This window comes from Monodelphis domestica, chromosome X (assembly GCF_027887165.1).
Source record: "Monodelphis domestica isolate mMonDom1 chromosome X, mMonDom1.pri, whole genome shotgun sequence".
Lineage (NCBI taxonomy): Eukaryota > Metazoa > Chordata > Mammalia > Didelphimorphia > Didelphidae > Monodelphis > Monodelphis domestica.
This window is the reverse complement of record NC_077235.1, coordinates 71,015,932-71,036,198: the sequence shown is the minus strand read 5'-3', so window position 1 is coordinate 71,036,198 and position 20,267 is coordinate 71,015,932. Positions and strand designations below refer to the sequence as shown.

The window sequence follows — 20,267 nt, the reverse complement described above, 5'->3', positions numbered from 1 at the left end:
GATCTTGTGGGGTCTTCCATTGACATACTCTGGATCCATGAGTGATTTTGTGTGATCTTCCAGTGACCCAGTATGGTCCCTTGAGTGATCTCATGTGACCTTCTGGTGACCTGTTATGAATCCCTGAGTGATCTCATGTGGCCTTCCCTTGACACACTATGGATTGCTCCCAGCAAACCACTAAACCAAATAAAGTCAAGAAAAGTCGACTGAAAATGACAAAACAACAAAAAGATAACACTGAAAACAAAATTGGGAAACAGGCCAAATTTGAACTAGAGCTTGTGACTCTGAAATTGTTGTAACTTCGAACTTCCCTTCTGGAAATCGTTAATATCTCCTTCTGATCTCCTGGTGATCTTCTGGCTGTCTCCTTAATCTCTTTGACCCCCTTGTGATCTTTTGGTCATCTCTCTAATCTCCTGGTTCTCTTTGCACTCCCCTAGTAATCTCCTACTAATCCCTAAGCTATGTGGTTCCTTTCCCCCTGTGATCCCTAGAGATCGATTTGATGATCACTTTATCTCCTGGTGATACTCTGAAGGCCCTAAGTGGTCCCATTATGATCTTTGATTTTGTGGTGTCCTCAGTCTCCTTGTGATTCCTTGTCATTGGTAGAAAATTCTGAAGTGATTCCCCCTAAGACCCTGGAATGGCTCCAAGGGGATCAGCCAAGAGATTATCAGCAATCCCTGAGTGATATCATGCAATCTTCTGGTGACCCAGCCTGGATCCCTGAGTGATCTCTTGTGATCTTCCAGTGACCTGGTGTGAATTCCCATGGGAATCTGTCAGTGATCCCTGGATGATCCTTTGGTGATTATGCACGATCCACATAGAGATCACCAATGATCACCAAGTGATCACATGTGATCTTCCAGTGACCCAAGAGGTATCCCCGAGTGATCTCATGTGACCTTCCAATGACATGCTATGACTCCATAAGTGATCTCATGTCATCTGCCAGTGACCTGCTGGGGATACCAAGAGATCTCATGTGATCTTTCATTGACCCACTGGGGATTGCCAAGAGATCTCAGGTGATCTTCCATTAACCCACCACGGATCCCCAAGTGATCTCATGTGACCTTCCATTGACATCCTATAGATCCATGAGTGATCTTATCTGATCTTCCATTAACACACTATGGATCCTGTTAAACGTAATTGTGGGTTGGACTTGAATATATTAATTTTGTGGTCGCCAGGGATTTAATTTCTAAATCCCAAATGAATTACTAAAGTAGAATGGAATTTATGATAGTTTTATTTACAATAGAGTCTAAGATATTAAGGAATGAGAGAGAGAGGAGAAAGACAGAGAGCAAGCGAGCTCCAGCTTCCTTTGAGTCATGTAGAAATTCTAAGGCCCTAATCAGGGAAAGGAGTCTCAAGATGATGGACCTTTCTAGGAGGTTTACACCTCCAGAAAGAACAAGGAAACTGAGTCTGCCTTTCACTCAACAAAGTGACTATCTAAGAGGAAAGCAGTCTGAGGTCTCCTGCACAAGTTTCTCCAGGGTCGAGTTCCACAGCCAAGTCCACAGCCAAGTGTCTGTCTTCCAGTCTCTCCTCCAAGTGTCTGTCTTCCAATCTCTTCTCAAGTGTCTGTCTTCCAGTCTCTCCTCCAACTGATTCTTCTTCACTCCAAGCTCGAGAGACTGATCCTCCAGTCCAATTCCGAGTCAGAGTTCTTTGATCTATCTCTTCTAGCCTCTGTGGTCCTCTATTTAATGATCTTTTTCTCTTGTGTCACCTCCCCTAAATTTCACATCTATTGATCACAGCAGACGCTCTCTCCAGGATTGCCCACTCTTTAGTTCACACCTTTTTTTTGGTTAGATTATACCTTTTTTGGTTATATCACACCTTTTATAGTTAGCTTGCTCCTTTAGTAGTTAGTTTGCACCTTTAGTAGCAGGTTTGCACCCTTAGGGATTAGTTACTTTTTTGTAGATTAAAATGGGTAGATTTACTTCAAATACTGAGTTAACACTTTGGGGGATTAAAATCTAAAAATAGATAGGGGATTACAATTTTATCTTCACTATAAAGGAAGAGCTAAGTACCTTCATTGTTATAATCAGGGGATTACAATTTAATCTTCATAATCCCTGAGTGATTTCATGTGATCTTCTGGTGACCCAGTATGAACCCCCCCAGGGGATCTCATGGAATCTACCCTTGACACACTATAGGATCCCTGAGTGACCTTGTGTGATCTTCCAGTGACCCACTATGGATCCCTCGAGAGATCTCATGTGACCTGCTATGGTCCCCAGGTGATCTCATATGACCTTCCACTGACCCACTATGAATCCCCAAATGATTTCATGTGATCTTCCAGTGACCCTCTGGTGATCCAGTGATGTGATAGATCCCCATGGGGAGCATATGGAATCTTCCATGGACATTCTATGGATCCATGAGTGATCTTATGTGATCATCCAGTGACCTGCTATGGTCCCTTTCTCATGTGACTCTCTGGTGACCCATTATGGATCCCCAAGTAATCTCATGTGACCTTACATTGACATACTATGGATCTCCAAGTGATTTCATGTGATCTTCAGGTGACCCACTATGGATCCCCCAGGGGATCTCATGGGATCTTCCCTTGACAACTATAGAATCCCTGAGTGGTTTCATGTGATCTTCTGGTGACCTGCTATGGTCCCTTGCATGATCTCATGTGACCTTCTGGTGACCCACTATGATACCCCCAAGTAATCTGATGTGACCTTCCATTGACACTCTATGGATACCCAAGTTATTTCATGTGATCTCCTGGTGACCCATGGTGGATCCCCCAGGGTATCTTGTGGGATCTTCCATTGACATCCTATGGATTCATGAATGATCTTATGTGGTTTTGGTCTTCCAGTGACCCTCTATGGTCCCTTGCGTGATCTCATTTGACCCGTTGATAACCCGTTATGAAACCCCAAGTGATCTCATGGGACATCACATTGACACACTGGATCCCCATGTGATTTCATGTGATCTTCTGGTGGCCCACTAGGGATCCCTGAGTGATCTCACATGACCTTCCATTGACACACTGTGGATCCTTGAGTGGTTTCATGTGATCTTCCAGTGACCCATGGTGGATCCCTCAGGGGATATTGTGGGCTCTTCCATTGGCATCCTCTGGATCCATGAGTGATTTTGTGTGAGCTTCCAGTGACCCAATATGATCTCTTGAGTGATCTCATGTGACCTTCCATTGACATACTATGGATCATGGAGTGATTGCATGTGATCTTCTGGTGACCCACAGGAGAGCCATGGGGATCTTGTGGGATCTTCCATTGGCACACTATGGATCCCTGAGTAATCTCGTGTGACCTTCCCTTGACCTGCTATGGATCCCCGAGTGATCTTACATTACCTTCCATTGACACACTATGGATCCCTGAGTGATTTCATGTGATCTTCCAATGTCGCACTATGGACTCCTGAGTGATTTCGTGTAATCTTCCGCTGACCTGCTATGGTCTCCCAAGTGATCTCATTTGACCTTCCATCGACCCACTATGGATCCCCAAGTGATTTCATGTGACATTCTGGTGAGCTGCTATGGATCCCCCAGGGGGTCTTGTGGAATCTTCCAGTGACCTACTATAAGGTCCCCGGATGACCTTATATGATCTTTCAGTGACCCACTATGGATCCCTTGAGAGATCTTATCTGACCTTCCAGTGACCTGCTATAGTCCCCGAGTGATCTCATATGACCTTCTGTTGACCCATTATGGATCCCCAAGAGATCTCATGTGACCTTCTGATACACTATGGATCCCCGAGTGATTTCATCTGATCTTCCGGTCACCTGCTATGGATCCATGAGTGTTGTCACATGACCTTCCATTGACCCACTATGAATCCCCGAGTGGATTAATGTGATTTTCTGTTGACCCACTGTTGATACATGAGTGATCTCACATGACCTTCCATTGACCCACTATGGTACCCCGAATGATCTCTTGTGACCTTCCATTGACACACTATAGATCCCTGAGTAATCTCATGTGACATTCCCTTGACAACTATAGGATCCCCAAGTAATTCCATGTGATCTTCCAGTGGCCCACTATGAATCCCCAAGTGATCTCATGTGACCTTCCATTGACACCCTATGGATCCCTAAGTGATTTTACATTACCTTACATTGAAACACTATGGTACCCCAAGTGATCTCATGTGACCTTCCAGTGACCTGTTATGGATCCCCAAGGGATCTCATGTGATGTTCCCTTGACCTGCCATGTTCCCAGAAGTGATCTCATGTGAGTTTCCAGTGAACCACTATGGTACCTTGAGTGATCTCATGTGACTTTCTCTTGACACAGTATAGGATCTCCGAGTGATCTCACTTGAGCTTCTATGTGATTCCATGTAATCTTCCAGTGACCCACTATGGATCCCCAGAGATCGCATATGATCTTCTGGCGACCTGCTATAGATCCCTGACAGTTCTCAAGTGATCTTCCAGTGACCCTCTTGAAGCTTTCCACCAATTCCAATATGTTCTTGGGTGGTTAGAATACCTAAAAAGGGGAGATAAGGACTGAAGGAAATATGTGTGGAAAGGTTTAGGGATTAAGAGATAGGGAGAGAACATGAGGAGGAAATAAAGATACAGAGATGAATGGTTCAGCTGCATGAGATTCAGTCTGTGTGCTTCTCTGATGGTGAAAAGAGAGAGAGCCACACATGGACCCAGTTTTTATTGCAGAATTCATGGAATGGGGAATGGGAGGTAGACAATGAACATATGACATGGCAGAGAATTTAATATTGGCTTGATTAACAACCCCAAGATCAAAGAGGTGGAGGTCAAGATAATGTAGGAGTTAGCACCCCACCCAGATGTCTAATTGACCTTTGGATTGAAGGCTTGAGGAGTGGTCAGAATACCATAAGATTCGAGTTTCACTTTGTAACAAGGATCAAGAAATCAATCATGTGAAATATAAGAATTCTATCCATAAGTCAGGTCATGATCAGATTGCTCATAAGGGTCACCCTTTGAATACATTTTACATACTTTCATAATAAGTTCATCTGTAATCTTACAGTAACCCAGTAGATCCCAAAGATCCAGAGAGACCCCGTTGGTGATTGATTGAGATCTGCCAGTGATCCATTGTTGATCCTTCACCAACCACTTGGTGTTTCAACAGAGACAAATTCGTATCTGCCAGTGATCTGTTGATCCCTTATCTGCCATGTGATCCATAAAGAGATAAATTAGTGATCAATCGCAATTAACATGGTCAAGAATGACCCTTTGGTGCTGGATTGGGTTTTGTTGGCTTTTCATTGTTGTTCCTTCAGAGACCAGGTCCTTCTAGTGATCCACAAGTGATTTCATGTGATCCTCCATTGATTTATAGGATGGTCCAATAATGACCTATTGGGATCTACCAGTGATCCTCTAGCCACCACCTGTGATCCATAAAGAAAGCATTGAGGATTCCTTAGTGACCATTTGTTATATTTTGGTGGTCCACAAGTGATCTTTGTGTCACCCCCAATTATCCTGTAGCAATCAATAGTAAGCTATTGGGATCTGCTAGCATTCCACTGGTCATCCATTAATGACCACTTGTGATCCACAAAGTAGTCCTTATCAATTCTTCTGTGATCTTCTAGTGGTCCATAGTGGATCTCATGTGATTTCCCCACTGATAAGTGATCTAACAGTGAACATGTGGGATCTGCCAACAACCCATTGGTGATCCTTTAGTGATTACTTGTGATCTGTTATTGATTCCTTGGCTCTTTTATGGTCTGCCTGTGTCCTCATAGATATCCCCAGTGAATACTAAAATAGATCCCTAAGTAATCTACATATGATCTTTTATGTTTTTTGCTTTGTCTTTGGCATGAGGCTTCAGGGATTGCATGTGCCCCATCTCTGACCCCTTAATTATCAATTTGTGATCACAACCCTTGTGATCAATTGATGATTCGTTATTGATTCCTAGTTATATTTTGTGATCTGCCAGCTATTCATTTATAGTCATTAAGTGATTGTGATCCACCAGTGATCCTTTGGGACCTCACAGTAACCCACTCTTGATCATTTAGTGATCCACCATGTGGTCATTTATGGTTCCTTTGCACCTCCACTGAGCCCCAAGGAATCTCCCTGTGATCTTTTGTGTTCCCTTCAGGATCTCTTGTGACCTACCAGCGATTCTTCAACAATCCTTTAGTGATCACTGGCAATTTACAAGTGATCCATCAGCGATCCATTGGGATATTTTGGTGATCTGCCATTTACTCATTAGTGACCCAACAGTGATCTCTTAGTGATCCTCTATGGCCTCAATGATCCTATAGTAATTTCTATGCAATCTTCAATTGTCTCAAGAGATCCCTCCTTAAACTTTTGTGATCCTAAATAATTTTGTTCAATCAACCAGTAATTGCCTAGTGATTATTTCATGGTCTTCAGTTATCCACTAGTGATCCATAATTAGCCCCCTAGCGATAATTTGTGAGCCCTTAGCAATCCATTATGATCTTTTTGATCTCCACTGATCCTTAGTGATCCTTTTTGATCACTTGGATATAAAATATCAATCTCTTGTGATGTCCCAGTGATCACATGGTGATCCCATAGTGATCCTTTATGTATCCCCTATGGACCTCCTATAATCTTTTGTTTATTAACCCTAACCCCTAAATAATTCACTCAATCTCTTTACAAATCCTTAGTGGTTCACATGATCATCAATTTCCAGATCTCCTCATAATGCCCTAATGACCTCATCTCATTGTGATCTCCATAATCCCAATGTAATCTCAATTTTTCTTGTGGTATCCTGGAGATCTTCTCAATCCCTTTGTGATCACATAGAGATTTACTAGAGACCCAGAGATATCTCCTTGATCTTTTTGTGATCTATTTGCAACACTTTATAGTCTACTTGACTTCCAGCCATCTCCAACAATGTCTAGCAGTCCCCTCATAGTCTTTTTGATCTTATGCCCTTGTTATCTCCTTGATCCCCTAGTAGTACCCTAGTGATCCTGTTGTGATTTCATTAATCTCATTCATTTCCTCGGCAACTTATGTGGAACAGAAACAGAAAGGATATTTTTCCAGCACCTCTGATTGGAGAGGGCCATTTGCAATGCATCCTTATAAACTCTTCTCATCCTTACCTAGCTGCTCCCACTTCTTACCTTCTGTCTTAGAATCATTAGTTCCAAGGCAGAAGAGTGGCAAGTGTGACCCTTCTCTGGGCCTTAATTCCTCATGTGTGAAATGAATGGGTTGAACCAGTTAACCACTAAGGTTCCTTCTAGTATTAGAGTTATGGTCCTATATGTGACTTTGGTCAAATCTCTCCCTCTCTGGACCTCAGTTTCCTTTTGTGTCAAATGAGAAGGTTGCCCTAGATGGTCTTAGAGCTCTCTTCCAAGTCTCATTCTAGGATCCTTTGACCTTTCAGATCCCAAGGTTCCTAGGTTCACTCATGTGGCAAGATTTTTACCTCCCCTAGCTTGTTTTAGCATGCTAATATAGCATTATGTGAAGTGTTGAAAGAATGGTCTTACAAGCTGGTGTATTAATCTTTCCAGTCATCTTGAGGTGCTGATATCAGTTTCGCTTGTTTTGAAGTTGGAGTTGGGTGCAGGATAAAGGAAGGAATGGGGGCCTTGAGAGAGGTTGTGGTTCCTGTGAAGAAGAATACAGAATAGACACAATATGGTAGTAGGGACAGAGTCAAGCTACCTATGTTCTGCAGCCACTTACAGTGTGTGTAAAGGCTTTACAGGGGCACTTAGGTGACTCATTGGATTGAGAGCAGGCCTAGAGACAGGAGGTCCTGAATTAAAATTTGACCTCAGAAATTTTCCTAGCTGTGTGACCTTGGGCAAGTCATATTGCTTAGTCCTTATCACTCTTCTGCTGGGGAGTTGGTCATTTTGGAAGGCGGTGCTTAAAAGGAGCCCCGGCATTGAAATGGATTGAATCAGAAGCCGCAGGTAACTGAAAATACAAAGACATTTCTAGACTTACCATGCAGATAACCGTGTCTTCTTTAGTGTGGGACCATGTGGTTTTCTGGATGTATTAGCCATACTTTCACTGGATTGGAATGGAAGATGAAAGCTTGTGGTTGAATGACCTGGTGAAGGAGCAATCAATGATGCTGACCTGGCTGAGCCTTCTGTTTCATAATGTTTTCATGAACACAAATAAATGTCTACACAGAGAGGCTTGAGTAATTGGGAACTATAGTTAAGATCAGGACAAAAAGGACATCCCTGGTTAAGATGATCTGATTACATCATTTAAAACAACCTTTGGGGGAAACGTGAACCCAATCACAAAGGGATCGAGTCAACAGGAGAGTGGCCCTCAGTTCTCTGAGAACCCAAGAGAAGTATCTAGGAGCCTGGTGATCACCCAAGAATGCCTTCTGGTACTGGCTAGTGCCTACGACTGGTGAGTTCAGCCCTCGGTTGACGGCAATGGCCCTGGTCTAGGAACTGATCTGCTGGTCCAATCTGCTACACAGTGATGTGACATGATCGATTCTGGTGGGTAGAAAAAGGAAGCTTCCGAAGAAAAAGTGAAGGCTCACAGGCCAAGCTGAATGAACCCAAACAGGTTCCTGACAATCCTGGGCTCCAGATTTTAGCTTCAGTCATGAACTCCAAGCTGGCCTTTAGGCCCTTCCCTAGACTGCATTTTAGAAAGAGCCTTTCTGTCTTCCTGGAGAAATCTAATTTTATATTTTCCTTGCAGTGAATGTTTCATTTCAGTCCCCAAGCAGCCAGGAGAGGGCTCTGAAAGTGCCTAATCAGTTGTAAGAAGTTGGGCCCATGCCTCAGGGCTCTCCTGTACAAGGCCAGGCTGGCACACAGTCTGCTGTAAATCAGTCATAATAATCATAGCAATAGCAACAATGATGTTTCTGTCATAACTCAGCTATGGGCAGCTCTGTCCGGACAGAATCCTGGGAGCCATCACAAGTGGAATTGTTTTCCTCATTTGCATACCCGGAAGCTTCTCCTCCCCACCCCACCCCCAGATGATCTAGATCACTGATGGGCAACCTTTTGAGCTTGGTGTGTCAAAATTCCCCGAAAAACCGAGCATAACTCGGGTGGCGTGCCGCTTTGAGGAAAAACGACATAATTCCACCATATTTATAGTTTAAATAACAAAAATGTGTAATTGTAATCTATAACTGTACTTTGGATCTTGATATAATTTCACTTGTGTGGGGTGCCATGAACTAAGATAAGGGAGGGGGAGGGGGAATTCTTTAACTATCCTGCCTAGTAGTGACTTTTTTATTGCTGGATTTCATTGGCTAAATCTTCAACTGAAGGTTGGTATTTGTACACTTCAAGCCCAAGCAAGCACTACTAACTTCATCTGTCAATCTGTTTCTTTTGTTGGTTTTGATATTATTTAACTGCCCACACTCGCTCCTCCTCCCCGCCCCTGCAGGAGCCCCACAGGCCCCAGCCGCCTAGCGGGTGCTGCTCACCCCTTCAAAGCCCCTCAGCCAGCTCATTGGGCAGCCCTCCACCCCCAGGCCGGTCCAGGCCAGGGCATGGCTGCAACCACCAGCATGCAGCAGCTCCTGGTCCCAAGGTGCACTTAGCCCACAGGAGGCCACATGTCATCGAAAATGACTACACGTGCCAGTGCTGACATGTGTGTCATAGGTTCACCACCACAGATCTAGATTAAGGGTCTTTGGGAGGTGACTTGCCAAGTCTTTATTTATTCCAGTGTCAGTGTTAGAACCTACTCTCCTGAATACAGAAATATGTATTACATGAAAACTCTGATATAGCCTATATCAAATTATTTTATTGCCTGAGGAAGATGGTAGGGAGGGAGAGAACCTGAATCACAAAATGACAGAAAATAATTGTCAACAATTGTTTCTACATGTAATTAAAAAATAAAATTTAATTGATAATAATAATAAAAAGAACCTACCCTCCCTACTCCCCTCCCAAAGCAGCACTGCAGATAGGACATCTCCAGTCTGGAGCTTGGGGAGGGAAAGTGAGATTATTATTTTTTTTTTAGTTTTTAAAACATTATTTTATTTGGTCATTTTCATACATTGTTCATTGGAAACAGATCATTTTCTTTTCCTCCCCCCCATCCCCCTGCCACCCCTTCCCTAGCCGACAGGTGATTCGTCTGGGTATCACATGTGTCCTTGCTCTGAACCCATTTCCTTGTTGTTGGTATTTGCATTAGGGTGCTCATTTAGCGTTTCTCCTCGATCATGTCCCCTCAACCTCTGTAGTCAAGCAGTTGCTTTTCCTCTGTGTTTTTACTCCCTCAGTTTGTCCTCTGCTTGAGGATAGTTTTTTTTTTCTCGTAGATCGCTGCAGGTTGTTCAGGGACATTGTAAAGCCACTATTGGAGAAGTCCATTACGCTCTCTTGTACCACAATGTGTCAGTCTCTGTGTACAATGTTCTCCTGGTTCTGCTCCTCTCGCTCTGCATCACTTCCTGGAGGTTGTTCCAGTCTCCATGGAATTCGTCCAATTTATTATTCGTTTGAGCACAATAGTATTCCATCACCAATATATACCACAATGTGTTCAGCCATTCTCCAATTGAAGGGCATCGCCTCATTTTCCAATTTTTGGTCACCACAAAGAGCGCAGCTATGAATATTCTTATACAGGTCTTTTTCCTTATTATCTCTTTGGGGTACAAACCCAGCAGTGCTATGGCTGGATCAAAGGGCAGATAGTCTTTTATCGCCCTTTGAGCATAGTTCCAAATTGCCCTCCAGAATGGTTGGATCAATTCACAACTCCGCCAGCAATGCATTAATGTCCCTACTTTGCCACATCCCCTCCAGCATTCATTACTTTCCTTTGCTGTCATGTTGAACAATCTGCTAGGTGTGAGGTGATACCTCAGAGTTGTTTTGATTTGCATCTCTCTGATTATAAGAGATATAGAACACTTTTTCATGTGCTTATTAATAGTCTTGATTTCTTTAACTGAAAATTGCCTATTCATGTCCCTTGCCCATTTTTCAATTGGAGAATGGCTTGATTTTTTGTACAATTGATTTAGTTCTTTATAAATTTGAGTAATTGGACCTTTGTCAGAGGTTTTTGTTATGAAGATTGTTTCCCAATTTGTTGCTTTCCTTCTAATTTTAGTTACATTGGTTTTGTTTGTACAAAAACTTTTTAATTTGATGTAGTCAAAATTATTTATTTTGCATTTTGTGACTCTTTCTAAGTCTTGCTTGGTTTTAAAATCTTTCCCTTCCCAAAGGTCTGACATGTATACTATTCTGTGTTCACCTAATTTACTTATAGTTTCCTTCTTTATATTCAAGTCATTCACCCATTCTGAGTTTATCTTGGTGTAGGGTGTGAGGTGTTGATCCAAACCTAATCTCTCCCACACTGTATTCCAATTTTCCCAGCAGTTTTTATCAAATAGTGGATTTTTGTCCCAAAAGCTGGGGTCTTTGGGTTTGTCAAAGACCGTCTTACTGAGGTCATTTACCCCAAGTCTATTCCACTGATCCTCCTTTCTGTCTCTTAGCCAGTACCAAATTTTTTTGATGACCACTGCTTTGTAATATAGTTTGAGATCTGGGACTGCAAGGCCACCTTCCTTTGTATTTTTTTTCATGATTTCCCTGGATATCCTTGATCCTTTATTCTTCCAAATGAACTTTGTTATGGTTTTCTCTAATTCAGTAAAGTAGTTTTTTAGTAGTTCAATGGGTATGGCACTAAATAAGTACATTATCCATGTACCCTTACTAATTATTATTTTATTGCATTGTGGTCTGAGAAGGTTGCATTTATTATTTCTGCTCTTTTGCACTTGTTTGCAATGATTTTGTACCCTAGTACATGGTCAATTTTTGTGAATGTACCATGTGCGGCTGAAAAGAATGTGTATTCCTTTTTGTCCCTATTTATTTTTCTCAATATGTCTACTAACTCTAATTTTTCTAAGATTTCATTTGCTTCTCTCACCTCTCTTATTTATTTTTTTATTTTATTTATCTAGTTCGGATAGGGGAAGGTTCAGATCTCCCACTAGTATAGTTTTTCTATCTATTTCATCCTTGAGCTCCTCTAGTTTCTCCTTTAAAAATTTGGATATTCTGCCATTTGGTGCATACATATTGAGTACAGATATTTCCTCATTGTCTATACTGCCTTTTATCAGGATGTAATTACCTTCCCTATCTCTTTTAACTAGATTTATTTTTACTTTGGCTTTGTCTGATATCATGATTGTTACTCCTGCCTTCTTTTTATCATTTGATGCCCAATAGATTTGGCTCCATCCTCTTACTTTCACCCTATGCATATCTACCTTCCTCATGTGTGTTTCTTGCAGACAGCATATGGTAGGGTTTTGGATTCTAATCCACTCTACTATTCGCTTGCGTTTTATGAGTGAGTTCATTTCATTCACATTCAGAGTTATGATTACTAACTGTGTATTTCCCAGCATTTTGATTTCTACTTCTGGTCCTGCCTTTTCTTCTTTCACTATTTCCTTCTATACCAATGTTTTTTATAGTCAGTCCCCCTAGTTCCCCCCCCTTATTTTACTTCCCTTTCTACCCCCCTCTCTTCTTATTCCCTCCCTTATTTTCCCCTGTAGTCTTTTTAAAATTTTCCCCCCACCCTCTCCCTCCCTTGTACTGCTTCCCTCCCCACCAGTCCATTTTTTACCCTTCTACTCCCCTATAGGGCGCAAATCTATTCTCTTCCCCAATGGATTGGATTGTTTTTTCCCTCTTTGGGTCAGTTTCAAAGTACGTAAGAGTTGAATATTTCCTGTCTCCAACCTCTTTACCCTTCCAGTGTATCGATGTTCTCCCCCCTCCTGCCATGAGCTTCTTTGTGACATATAAATTTACCCCCATTTGTTTCTTTTCCCATTTCTTTTAGTCATAACCTCTTTTTTTTAGCTCTTGTCATGTATATCTATATATACATGTATATGTATTTATGCATGCATATATCTATATACCTATTTATGTCTTGTCCTTTCATCCTATACAGTTTGTCACTGTTCCCTCTGAGTATAATTCTTCTAGCTGCTCAGGTGATAGCAACAGTTTTTAAGAGTTACCAATGACCTCTTTTCTTATAGGGATACATATCATTTTAACTTATTGAGTCTCTTAAAAAATGTTTGTTGTTGTTTTGTTTGTTTTTTCCCCCTCTTTTTAAATTACCTTTTGATGATTCTCTTGAGTTCTGTGGTTGGACATCAAATTTTCTGTTCAGGTCTGTTCTTTTATTTATGAATGCTTGGAACTCTTCTGTTGTGTTGAATGACCATACTTTCCCCTGTAAAAATATAGTCAGTTTTGATGGGTATTTTATTCTTGGTTATAGACCTAGTTCCCTTGCTTTCCAGAATATCATATTCCATGCCTTTCGGTCCTTCAGTGTGGATGCAGCCAGATCCTGTGTTTCCATGGTATCTGAATGGCTTCTTCTTGGCAGCTTGTAATATCTTTTCTTTCATCTGATTGTTTTTGAATTTGGCTATAACATTTCTTGGTGTTGTCAGTTGGGGATTAAATACAGGGGGTGATCTGTGTATTCTTTCAATCTCCACTTTCCCCTCTTGTTCTAGGATCTCCGGACAGTTTTCCTGGATAATTTCCTCTAGTATTATGTCCAGGCTTTTTCTTTTGTCGTGGTCTTCTGGTAGTCCAATTATTCTTAAATTGTCTCTTCTTGAACGATTTTCTAAATCATCTGTTTTGTGAATGAGATGCTTCACATTTTCCCCAATTTTTTCATTCTTTTTGTTTTGTTTTATAGTGTCCTGCTGCCTTGTGAGATCACTTGATTCTAGTTATTTTATTCTGGTTCTTAAAGATTGGATTTCATCTCTGGCTTTTTGGTCATCCTTTTCCTTCTGGTCTGATTTTCTTTGAAGATCGTCTTTCATCCTCTTTACCTCATCTTCCATCTCCTTTGCTTCATCTTTCATCTCCTTTGCCTCATTTTCCAGCTGGTTGATTTTGGCTTTCAAGACACTATTTTCTCGTTTTAGTTCAAGTGCCTCTGTTTCCAGATGACTTATCTTAATTTTTAAGTTCTTTTCCCAATTGTCTTCAGCCTCTCTTAGTTGTGTTTTGAGTTCTTCCACAGCCTGTATCCAATTCGCTGGGATTTTTGGTTTATCGTTTGCTGATCTCTCCCCCTCTGTTCCATTTGCTGAGTAGTAGCTGTCTATTGTAGTTTCTTTCTTCTTTTTCTGTTGTTTGCTCAAATTCACCCCTTCTTTACTCCCCGTATTTGTCTGTGCTCTTGTTCCTCTCATTTTTTTTGTTTTTTGGGGACTTCTATCAGTCTCCCCTCTTGGAGCTTTAACAGAAGATCTCTTGGTGTAGTCTCTGGGGGAGGGTTGTTGGGGGTTTGAGCTTCCCTGTCCTCTGGAGGCTTTTGATTGGCTTAAAGTCCAGCAGTCAATTAGGATGGGTGGGGAGCCTGGGCTTCTCTGCTTTCTGGAGACTTTTGATGGGATTAAGTTCAGCGTGGTTGGGCTGGGTTTGCTCTGAGTTTTAAACTTCCTGGATGGCTGGAGCAAATATGGAGGATCTCCAAAGCTCTGGCCAGACTGCCAGGTCTATGCTCCTTCTAGGCTGCCATCTTGTCTCCGCCTCTAGGTTTCTGTTTCTTCAGAAGACCCTGCTCTCTAAGGGGGGAGGGGTTGTGGCCTCCCTGGGCTCTGAGGGCTCCTGATGGGATTAGGTTCAGGTGGTTTGGGCCAAATGAGCCCTGAAGCAAAAAACCTCCTCCTCCACAATCTGTGTTGAATGCCTGGAGACTGGTCCAGGTTGATTTCAAGGAATGCCTTTTGGAGCAACCCTTTTGCTGGCCCTGCGGTTTCTGTTCTTTCCAAAGACCCTGCTCTCTAAGTGGGGAGGGATCCTGGCCTCCCTGGGTTCTAAGGGCTCCTGATGGGATTAAGTTCAGCTGGTGTGGGCCAAATGATTCCTGAACCAAAAAAACAAAAAACAAAAAAAACTCCTCCTCCTCTACAGTCTGTGTTGAATGCCCGGAGACTGGCCCAGGTTACTTTCAAGGTAAGCTCTTTGGAGCAACCCCTTTGCCGGCCCTGAGGTTTCTGTCCTTTCAGTAGCTCTGAGGACTCCTGATAGGATTGGGTTCAGCTGGTGCCCTAAAGCTGGAACCTCCCTTGAGACTCAGATGGAAGGACCCAGCCAGGGGGCTACAGGCTTCCCCCTTCTCTCTATGTTTCCCTGCCGTCTGTGTTGGGTGCCCCGGAGACTGGCTCAGGTTGCTTTCAAGGTGAGTCCTTCAGAATAGCCAGCCCTGAGGCCCTTTTGCCGGGCCTGAGGTTCCCGCTGCTGCCGTGGGCTCAGCACTCTGGGTTGGGGGGGAATGGGTCCTGGGACCTTCCTTCTGCCTACCCCTTAGATCCGAGTGATCTAGGGTTCTGGCTTTTGGGGGGGGGGCATACCTTTTGATCCAGGTCCAGGAGGAGGGTTCCCCAGGTCTGTCCTATTGTTCAGCTTGAATTTTGGTGTCCTAGGAGCTCTCAGTTTGAGATTGGTAAGGAAAGGTTTCCGAGGTCTGAACTTTAGCTGCTTCTAAGCCGCCATCTTGACCGGAAGTCAAAAGTGAGATTATACTGTAGATTTGCATATGTTGGTCTGGAATAAATGATGGAGTCTCAGAAAAGTATAGAATGGTTTCAGTGTCAATGAGATGGTGAGGCTGAGAAAGAGAATATAATCATTCTAAGAACTTTCACTCTTACAGAGTTTAGGGTCATAAATTTCAGAAATGAAAGAAACGTTAGAGATCAACCTTGACTTTCAGGTGCCAAATCGAGGCACGGAGCAGTGACACAATTTACATTTCTATCATGCATGCAGATTTACAAAGACCTCTCTTCCTATGAAAAGATTATCACGTGCCAGATGAAAAAATTGAGGCTCTGAGAGACCATGGAGCTGCTACAGGTCTCCTAACTCTAAATCCAACCTCTTTCTAATACCCCATACTTAGGACTGCATCAATAATCAACGGTAGAAGCGGAATTCAGTCCCCGTTCCTCTGCATCCAAACCCACTATTCCCCCCCCCCAAAATCATGACACAAAGACCCTTTCTTACACAAAATCTGGGAATAAATAATTGCAAATGCAATTAGCCTCGTTTTATAAAGAAGAAAATGAAGTTGAGACCAAGGCTTCTTTGTGGCTTAGCTATTGTTTTTGTTGTTTTTCAGTCACTCCAGGCATGCCTGACTCTTGGTGACCCCATTTGAAGTTATTTTTGGCAACGATATTGGAGTGGTTTGCCATTTCCTTCCCTAGGCTATTTTAAAGATGAGGAAAGTGAGGTAGAGAGAGATGAAGTGACTTGTCCAGGGTAACACAGCTAGTAATCCTGAAGCAGGATTTGAGCTCAGGTCTTTTTGAGTTCAAGTACAGTGTTCTATCTACTACACTACCCAATTGCCACTTTTTTAGTTTTGGGTTAGCTAATTAGCTATATATAGATTGATATGATTTTTATATGAAAAACTAAAGCCATAAATGCAAAAAGACAACAATTTAAAAAGAAAAGAAGATGTAATTACTTAACAAAGTTTCATTCTTAAGACTTCCTCTGGGGGGCAGCTGGGTAGCTCAGTGTGTTGAGAGCTAGGCCTAGAGACGGGAGGTCCTAGGTTCAAATCTGACCTCAGCCACTTCCCAGTTGTGTGACCCTGGGCAAGTCACTTGACCCCCATTGCCTAGCCCTTACCACTCTTCTGCCAATACACAGTATTGACTCCAAGACGGAAGGTAAGGGTTTAAAAAAAAAAGACTTCCTCTGGTGTCCTTGTCTGAGGACCCCTAACTCCAGTCCATTGGTCCATGAATGTTATTTATCTTGTCATTCAAAGTCCACTCTCCTTAACTATTGGGTTGGATTAGCCTGTATCCCGCTTTCCTCTCCTTCATCAGAGGCCCTAAGACAATGTGGTCACTCTCTGCAAGGAACTCACCATTCCCACACCAGAACTCAGTTGCTCTTTGTTATGTCTCCCTCTTGAAATATGCCATTGTCAATAAAGAAAGTCCAGAAAGTACTGTAGGTCATCTTTTGTTCATTTCCTCTGGGCAGAGGAAGTTGTCCAGATAACTGATGTCCCTCCGTGTCAAGGGGGATTTGATTGAGGGGTGCCATCTTGGTTATCTTCAAATATCTCAAGAGCTGTCACGGGGAAGTAGGATGAGATTGGTTTTGCATAGTCCAAGAGGGAAGAATGGATAGCAAAGCTGTAGAGGGCAGTTTGGGATTTGGAGTCAAGGAAAAACTTCCCAATCATTAGAACTGTCCAAAAGAGAAATGGGACGCCACAATTGGAAATGTATTTAAAACAGAGATTTTCAGGCAAATTTCTGCTCATGAAAACCTGAGAAAACCATCTCGTTTAATCACCTCATTTTACAGATGAGGAAACTAAGGGCCAGGGAAGTTAAGGTACTTGTCCAGAGGTACTACTCACAGGATCATAGATTTAGAACTGGGAGGAACATCTAGTCAATCTAGCCCCTTACTTTTACAGAGGAGGAAACTCAGGCACAAAAAATTTGAATGATTTGCTCCAGGTCACACAAGTCCTGAGTGAAGTGTAGACATGATTCCTGGGTAGGACTAGATGATCTCTTGGGTCCCCTCCCACTCGGAGCTTCTTTAATTCTCTGTTTTCCTGCCTTTCCTCCAAGCTTGTACTGTGGGAAGACCTTTTGTCTATTCAACAGAGTCAATCCTGGCCTAGGAATGCATGTGCCAGTCAGGTAAGGATGGGAGAGCTTTTCCTATCTCCCAGATTCCATGCCAGAAAGGCTTCCACCAAGAGAAGTGGGCATTGGGCACAGGAGAGGTCTTGTCTGGTTTTGCCTATTCCCAAGTATGGAAGCATGACCTCTGAAGAGGGAGGAAGAGCCTGCCTGGGGAAATGCCCAGCACCCTTGGCTGCTCGAGGTGGGCTGCGGTAAGGGGAGAAATGACCTCATCATCCTTTCCCATCTTGGATCACTCTGATGCACTGCGTTTCAGCAAAGGGCCAGGATTCTGGGACTTGGGGCTCTGCCCACTCCCCCCTGGCTCAGGGAGTTCCTTTTCTCACAGCTCTAGTTGTGAGTCACCCACCAAAACAAACAAACATTTCCTTGTATGAAGTAAGCTCATAGATGGAGTGGGGTGGGGTGGGAAGGGACCCCAGATGCCTGCCTACCCAGCCATGATGGTTTGGAGGCTACTTCCCTCCACCCTTCCTCTCTCTTGTCCTCTCTCCTCCTGAGGCTAAGAAATGGTCCTGCCATTTCTTAGGTCCTGACATCCTGCAGAGGACCATTTCTAGCTTTCTCTACATCTATTAATCGCTGGCTAGGACTTCTTTTTTTAACCCAGAATGGAGGAGGAGATGGAGGTTGGCAGAGTGGGTGATACAGGGCTCCCATCCATCTCCATAATTTCCAATTTGCCAGTCTACCCATCCTCTTGTCCACCTAGCAACCTCTTACCCATTCTAGTCTTTTTTAAAAACCCTTACCATCTGTCTTGGAATTAATACTAAGTATCAGGTCTAAGGCAGAAGAGCAGGAAGGGCTGGGCAATGGGAGTTAAGTGACTTGCCCAGGGTCACACAGCTAGGAAGTGTCTGAGGTCACATTTGAACCTAGGATCTCCCATCTCTAGGCCTGGATCTCTATCCACTGAGTCATCTATTTGCCCCTCCAGGCTTCTTTTTAAAATTAAGGGGGTCAAGGGGTTAAACTAGATAATTTCTAAAGTCTCTTCCAGCCCTCAGCCCTAACATCTTGAAGCTAGAAGAGATTTCCTTCCCTCTCTCAATGCAGGAATCCTGTCTGTACATCATTCCCAACAATGGCCTCTACTTAAAGATCTCAAATAATGGGTTAACAGCCACCTACCCTGCATAAAATCACAATACCATTGATCTCCCACTCAGTGCAAGAAACACTTCTCCAATCTTCCCATGTGGCCATCCAGCCTCCAAGTAGAGATCTTGGGCAAGTCATTTCCTCCCCTTGGCCTCAGTTTCCTCCTTTGTAAAATGAGAAAGTTGCTTGGACTAGATAGTTCTAGACCTATGATGATCTGATGTCTGGTGTGACTGGGAAGATGGGAAAGGTAGGTCAGTTGGATGGTGACAGAGATGGAAGCCAGCTTTCTCCTGTTCTCAGAAGTCACAGCCATCACCAGATAACTGTTGGGAGTTTCATAGCTGGGCCTGTACCACCCCCACAGAACTCTCTCATAGCATCCCCTCAATTTGGTGCCATTGGTAAATGTGTCCAATTCAAGGCCATACTCAACCTAAGGGGGCTCGATCCAAGGCCCAGATAAACTTCAGAACATCCCTAGACCAACTTTCACCCCCTGGGGCTTTCCTAGCACGCTCTACTTTAGCATTCCACTTCTGAAGCATGTGTATTTCTGGGAAGCCTGGAGTAAGAGCTAAAAGTTTCAGAGGTTTGAACCTCTGATGAGGAAACTGAGACTCAGTGAGGTTATTGTGTCAAAGCATCCTAGATTTGAAGTTGGAAAAGTTCTTTGAAGCCCACCCCCTCATTTTAAAGATGAGTAAATAAGCAATTTGCTCAAAGTCACATAGGTAGTAAGTGGTACATCTGAGATTTGAACCCAGGTCCTCTGCTTCCTAATCTGAAGTCCTTCTCCAGGACCTCTCCATTGTGCCATGTGAGGTAATTTGCTAAAGGTCCTGCAGGTTCATAGTATCTAGAGCTGGAAGGAACCTTAGAACCTTCTAATCTAATCTCTCCTTTTGATAGAAGAGGTAAAATGAAGGGACTTGCCCAAGGTCACACAGCTATTGGAAATGATAGAGTTGGGATTCAAACCCTGGTTGTCTCTGACTTAAAATCTAGGACACTCCCCCCTGTACCACACTGATGCTGTCTGACAGAGGAATGTCTATCACTGTCCCTGGAAAATTATTCTAGCTAACTTTAAACACATGGACCTGGGCTCTCTTGTCATAAAATATCTCTGTTTTGTATAGAGCTGCCAAAACAGCCAGAAAAAGCTCACCCCTGTGCCTAGTGGGACTTCTGGGAAGGAATATGGCTTTTGTTGAGTTGTATTAAAGGGTCCTGGCTCTGGGCTGGACTCCTTGAGGTGAAGCTGGTCTCCAGACTGAGGCTGCTGTGTGTGTTGTGCTTGGGGGGGTGGGGAAGG

The 20,267-nt window shown here is 43.1% G+C and overlaps 1 protein-coding gene across 2 annotated transcripts in view; it reads left to right on the top strand.

The window, feature by feature from the left end:
- The window catches only part of LOC130456095 (uncharacterized), a 30,628-nt gene extending 11,189 nt beyond the window's left edge, over positions 1–19,439 (top strand). For both annotated transcript variants that reach the window (XM_056808828.1, XM_056808829.1), the window contains exon 2: positions 17,768–19,439. The gene's annotated coding sequence lies outside the window, so the exon portion shown is untranslated. The remainder of the gene's footprint in view (positions 1–17,767) is intronic.
- Positions 19,440–20,267: the final 828 nt, after the last annotated feature.